The 6,507-nt window shown below is 42.4% G+C and overlaps 1 long non-coding RNA gene across 4 annotated transcripts; it reads left to right on the plus strand.

Annotated features, from left to right (window-relative positions):
- Nucleotides 1-467: 467 nt before the first annotated feature.
- Nucleotides 468-4,879, plus strand: LOC123062450 (uncharacterized). Of its 4 annotated transcripts, none has more exons than XR_006429681.1 (3): nucleotides 468-2,224; nucleotides 2,329-3,047; nucleotides 3,121-4,879. It is a non-coding gene; the product is annotated as an uncharacterized lncRNA (long non-coding RNA). The 4 variants fall into 4 exon arrangements; XR_006429682.1 differs by having other exon boundaries at nucleotides 468-1,746; nucleotides 2,003-3,047; XR_006429683.1 differs by having other exon boundaries at nucleotides 468-1,092; nucleotides 1,659-3,047.
- Nucleotides 4,880-6,507: the final 1,628 nt, after the last annotated feature.

The following is a 6,507-nucleotide window of genomic DNA, read 5'->3' on the forward strand; positions in this document are numbered from 1 at the left end:
GGGTCCCTGTTTGACGCAAAACGCGTCATATAGGAGCTCCCCGGCTTAACACCGAAATGGAAATCTTTTTCAAACTGGATTTTGTGCTCGGTCTCTCATAACAACAGTTAATCTGGATGAATATATTTATTTATTTTAGGACAGAATATCTCTACTCCTAATAGACGAGTTGGTTGAATAGTCTCACCACTTTCGTCTGGATTTTTTTTCGTTTGGTTTTTTTTCGTCCCCTCCCTCCTCTCTTTTCTACGTGTTTATTTTCCTCTTCATTCTTTTCTTATAAACCAAGACTTTCTTAAAGTACAAAAGATCACAAATCTAACTTTCCTATCCTAACTTACCTAAGTCAACAATGATTTTTCTCATTAATGCAATTTGCTTTAGGAAATAAAATGACGAATTGTAAGGAAAAAATAACAGAATTTAAGAACGATCCCTCGATCGGTGCATCCCCTGCCCACAGACGATCTCTCCCAAACCTCGCGATCGCCTGCCCTCTGCTCTTCCCCTTTGGTTGATCGGCTCCACCACAGCCCCATCCTCTCCGCTACACCCTGCTCCTTCCCCACGCGACGACAATCAGGGCTGGTGGATAAGGTAGCTCCCAGCCCCTCTCGCTCATGAGATTGCCTGAGCCCCCATCGCACCAACCTTTCAGGAGGCTGGGGTCGCTGGATCCAACCATGGTCTCCACCGACGCCTTCCTCTCCATCACCACCGGCCAGCCTTGACCTGCACGTCGCCGTCTCTCGACCTTCATCGATCTCCTCCCGGCTGGCTACGTCCACGTCGCTAGATCAATGGAGGGGGACCTCCAGTGTCGTCGTTCGTCTCCTTCCCGACCTTCCGTCGGCATGCTCCATGGATCTGGCCGTGGCCACAACCAATGCAGCTACATCGGCCACCACCGACGATGCTAGCGAGGTGGCCACGGTGGTCGCTGCAGGATCCATTGAGGAGCACAACATGGAGCTCACCTCGGGCTTCTCCTCATTTTCTTCAATGGCTGGATCTCCTGATCCCTGGCGGTGCTCTCCTCATCCACGTACACGACGCTGATCCACGTCCACCTCGTCCTCGGCGTTGCTCCCCGTACGCCTCCTGATTAGCCATGGCCATACGCTAATGTGCTATGCCCCCGCCTGGTCATCCATGGCAGTGGTGATTTACACTGTTAGAACTTTAGAACAAGGCACTTATATTTATGCATGAGGATTTATAAACTTTTATACAAATTGTAGGAATATACTACATTTAGTGGATTTTTTTCTACAAATTGTAGGACTATACCACTGTTTAGCACTTCGTAATGAGAGCAATTTCTAATTTTTATACAATTTTGTACCTGTAGCACTTTAGTTTGGCACTTTGTCTATTCTTTGGAAACTCTGTCATTGCACATACAGAAGAATAGTACAGATTTCCGGATGATTCTTATTCACACTTTGTTCAACATCCATTTGTTTATACTGACATGTAATCTAGATGATGACTAAGGTGTAGTATTTAGATTTGGCAAAATTTTAGTTAATTAACCTTTGCACTTTTTTATTTACATTGCCAGTTTCTTATACAGCACAAAATACAAATGTATCAATCTTATTGCCTACATGTTTTATTTGCTCCCATGTTCACTTCTGTGCGGATCCACATCCAAGTTGAGGAGGCGCGGCCAAGGCCTGGAGGAAAGGCATGTTGTCCCCGTCGCCAAACTGGGAGCTCTACGCTTTGGTGGTTCTCGCTTCAGTTATGGATTCCCTGAAGCTTCTGAACAGTTTTCAGTTATTTCTTTCTTATATTTTTGCTGTCAATTTCAATTCATTGCCTGAGCCTTGAAGCTTGGAGAGTATTACTAATTACTTGCTATTCATTATTGCCTGAAGCTTCTGAACATTTTAGTTATTTCTCCGGTAATGGATAGTTGTTATATATGTTTTTACTGCAGAGATCACTGATTATTCACCCCAGACTATGATGTTTGTGACTAACATCTATTTACCAGGACATGGGAGAAGCACGTCGTGGGTGAAGAAGTTTGCAATGGATCAACCTTGAAGACACTTGGAACATTTGCTCGGGCGATGACACTCGGCGGCGCACTCGCCACTGCCAAGCTGGTCAGGTCGTTCATGCTCGACCTCGCCGATTGTTGACCTCGCTGGCTTGACAGTGTCCTGTCTGATTGTGAACGTAGGTGCTACTCTCTTGGACGCCACTGACTCAGGTTTGAGGATTTTTCAAATGCATGCTTATCTCCTTTTTGTGGATTCAATTCATCAATACTCCTCAGTTTGTTGGTTTAATGGAAGTGTTGATTTTCTTCTATAGAAGATCTATGTACTTCTCAATCCTGGTGAAGATGGTTTCATGGGCACAAAAGGATTGTCAATCAAATTGCTGCTAGGGATTCTTGGTTCATGATGCAGATATAACATATTTTGATTACTGTTGTGTGGATTATGCATTCGAAATCAAATAGTAATGAAGTAACAAAAAATAATTTTCCTTCTGTATATCATTGATGATATACTTCTACTTTGTTTGTGGGTTCTACTTGCTCATGGAGTTTTTCTTCTCTTTTCCCTTTTGTTGAAGATAGGCCATAGAATCCGTGCTTCCCCTTCTTTTATATGTTATCAATGTTATGTATACATGTAGCATTGGAGAATACTAACATATAGTGTTCTATAAAAAAAGGGCATCCATCTAATTCTACATGACAACCTTCCAACGCGAGGTAACATCATTTGTGGCATGTGTATATCTTATATCTACTAAATATCTCTTCTAGATATTGGCATTACCAAGTGTATACATCTATATTGCCAATTCATCTGCACTTTTGATAAATTACTCAACATTTTCATGTTTTCTTTACAATGGTATGGTGTTAGCAAGCGTGTTGTCTTATGAAAATTTGATGACTGCATCTGCACTTCGTATCTAAACATGTTGTTTTAGAGCTAATACTTTTACTAACTATTATGTTCTTTCAACTTCTTGTATAAACAGACCAGGACCAGAATTGTGAACCTCTTACCATTAAGGTAATCAACCAATATTTCGTTTATAGATGCACTAACTGATTGCTAATTTCAGCTTTGTTCTTCATTACTGCAGGGGCTTATCTGTATTCTAAGGAAATATTAGTGCACCTTGTAATTCTTTCTTGGCATGGCTATGGCTATTCTATCGAGGTTTAATTCTATGGTACACATAATAGTTTGCTGGTATGCATAACTATCTTGTCAAAGGTTTTGCCTGTGTATATCACTTCGTAGTTGAAAGTGTTTGCTGCAATCATTATTAGCATCATGTTTGCAGTTTTTGTGGGACAATAGTGTGGAACTCTACTTTCTACTCCTAAACTCTCAACGAGTCAGTGATAGACAAGATTTAGGGTCCATTCATAGATGCGTTAATTTGTTTTTGTATCACTCCTTTCTGCCATCAATGTTTTACATCCAAATGAATTACACTATTCTTATACAATAAATTAGCAATATTTTGATTTCTTGATGATCGCTTAAATAAATAAATACCCACGGTTATCTGAAAGGAAACCATGTTTTTTTTTGTAACAGGAACTAAAAAGTACAGGTGTAGTTGTCTAATTTCTAGGGACATAGACATTTATTTTCAGGTTGCAGATTCAAGGTGGCGGAGAAGATGGGATGTGGGATGTGGCTAGCTGTTCTGGCTGAGCTAACTCTGTTGTTAGTGTTCCATAGCGGTTGCTGATTGGCGATGGTTCTGTCGCTGTAGAAATGAGAGATGACATAGAGATGAGGGTTGGGGCTACTGATTCGGTGGGATTGAGAGAAATTTTAAGACTGAGAGTGAAAAGAAAATGGACGAGATTGAGATAGCGAATTGTGCCGCTACTTGCTTCCTGCTTATGTCATCCATGTCCATATTGTGCATATCTATACTGGATTTTTTAATCTTTTAAATGTCATTATAGACTCCTTTACTAAATCACCTCTCTTTATCCTTACCATTAAGATGAATAAGTACAAAGTTGTACTAAAGTTGAGACATTTATTTTGGGACAGAGGGAGTAGAATGTTAAAAAGCAAACATCTGTATACCCAGTTTATCAATTCAAGTACGGGGCTAAGGCATGAAAACTGCATTTTATCAAACAACAATACAGTAAAAAAATACAGATGGAGCTGCAGTTTGCATGTTTAAAACTAATGTGTATGTAAATATTAGGGACATTTTCTTATGAGCACCTGCAATATTTGCACAAATTTCTTTCCTAATGATGGTCAATTCTTTAGATTTTTTTCATAGTACAGATGTCTATCACCACAAATGGCATGAGTCCATAAGTATTTATATTTTAAGAGTTCATAAGTTGGGTTGACTGTGAGACTCTAAATACATGATACATGGTCTTCTACAATTTATATTACTGACCACTGAAGTGTTTTATATGTTAGTATCTTAACATAAATATTTTTGTGATTAAAAAGTTTCAGCTTATTCCTTTGAATGACCTGAGAAATATATTTGGATCAGGTAAGCGTGAAGCACAGGCATACAGAAATAGGCTTACAGAATCCTGTGGTACTGTTTTGGCTGCTGCTCCTAACAAAGCATCATTCCTCCAAAATCTCTGCCAAGAGTTACAGTTTGATACTGAACTTGCTAGCAAGATGCATGAAGATACCAACTACACACTTGTTTTTTGTATTGCATCATTAGTTTTACATAATAGTTCTATGTTAGCTCAAAATTTGATCTTGATCCTACTAGGAAGATGTATACCATATTAGCTACAGTTTGAAGGTTATAATCCTTTTATACATTCCTCCAGTGTAAAGGTTATTATTTTCTGTCCAAATTTCTTCCATGAAGATGTTTTATTTCATGGCTTTCAGATCCTAACACTTTGAAATCAACTATCGGCAATGCATATCAAATGGTGTTACTGCATCTGTCCTACTCTGTTTCCTTTAGTGGGTGCAAACCTTTTATTTGTGTTTTAACTATATGTATTTGGTTATATCAAACTGCTTTTTCGCTATCCGATTTTGTTCCTGCAAAAGTTGCTTCTGATCTATATAGGTGTACACTTTTCATGTTAATTGGAAAGTACTCCCTCCCAAAACATCGTATATTTAGGAAAGGAGAGAGCACTAAAGTACCAAAGTTATCTACCCTAGCTGCACCAAACTACATTTTTCTTGTTTTATAAATATGAGAGATATAAGAATGTGCAGCGGGCATAGCTTGTACTCATGCTTGAGGATAGTTGGGTTAGGCTCCTGGACTGCCACATGGCCACAGTGAAGATGTGACACTTGTGGTTATCTTCATGTGGCATTGGTAGTTAGATAAACAGAACAAAGCTGGAGTGAAAGGGTGAGTTGTGTCTTTGTTGGCAGGTACATCAGTTAGTGCTCTGAAAATCGGAAGTGATTGCCAAAAAAATGTGCCAAACATTGAAGTTGATTTCAGTTCCTTTGCATATGTGTTCATCCTTCTAGCATAAGAAAATAGGGTGCTTTGCTTGGAAACATTGTGGCTTAATCTTGGAAGGCGTTAAGTTTCCATACATGATGGTATTGATCAAGCCATCCCTCTAAAACATGATACCCTCTTTCACATGCTTCATCGTTTTCTCCTCTTCTTGGTGGACCTTGGTGCTCCCACGGTGGCGAAAAGATGCAGCGGTGAGCGACTTCTGGCTGATGGTGCATGCCCTCATGGACCTGACTTGGCGGTCCTGCGTGGGGGCGCGCGTCTTCCTGGCGTCGGCTCGACTTCGGCGAGCATGGTGCACCAGGGTGGCTGGCCAGACCCGGTGGGCCTCGTGCCCAGTTCTGGAGGTGTCCATTCCTTCCTGCTGAGGCGCGACGCTAGAAGGGAGTCCTATGGTGGCGTGGTGCAGCTTGGCTGGTTGGTGGTGGCGCGAAGAGTGCTTGGTAGCGGCACGGTGTCCGTCGGCTTTGCAGGTCAGATCTGGGCCCCCGGAGGGCCTGTGACGCTATTCCTGGCTGTGGTGGGCCTGCAACGTCGGTGATCGGCTTTGGTGGTGGGGGGGGAGGGGAGGGGAGGAGGCTTTGTGGTGCTTCACTTTGCCTCAATGGTGCGTCATCTGCCCTTCCCCGATGCACGGCAAGGTGACCTGCCCTTGCCTATTCTAGCTGGGGCTCGGCGGTCGGCTTCCTATAGCTCGTTGGTTTGCTGCACTGATCCAGGTGAAAACCTTGCAATTACCTTGTCGATGCCGGCGGCAACGATGTCCTCAGACGCCGTTTTCCCTCTTGGGGGTGTCGTCGTGGATTTTGTGGCAGCTCCACACCAACGCCTCAGGCTCCGGTGAAAACCTTAGATCGAGTGATGCATGATCAGGCGGCGGCGGTGTTCTTGACATCACATACTCCTTGGAGTCATCACTTTTGGAGTCCCTGTTGCTGTTGTAGGACCGTCTGGCTGAGGGTGGGGCTGGGTTTGTGGTGTCGTCGGCGGAGGCGTGTGAGGGTGTTGGTGGTG

This window comes from Triticum aestivum, chromosome 3A (assembly GCF_018294505.1).
Source record: "Triticum aestivum cultivar Chinese Spring chromosome 3A, IWGSC CS RefSeq v2.1, whole genome shotgun sequence".
Classification (NCBI taxonomy): Eukaryota; Viridiplantae; Streptophyta; class Magnoliopsida; order Poales; family Poaceae; genus Triticum; species Triticum aestivum.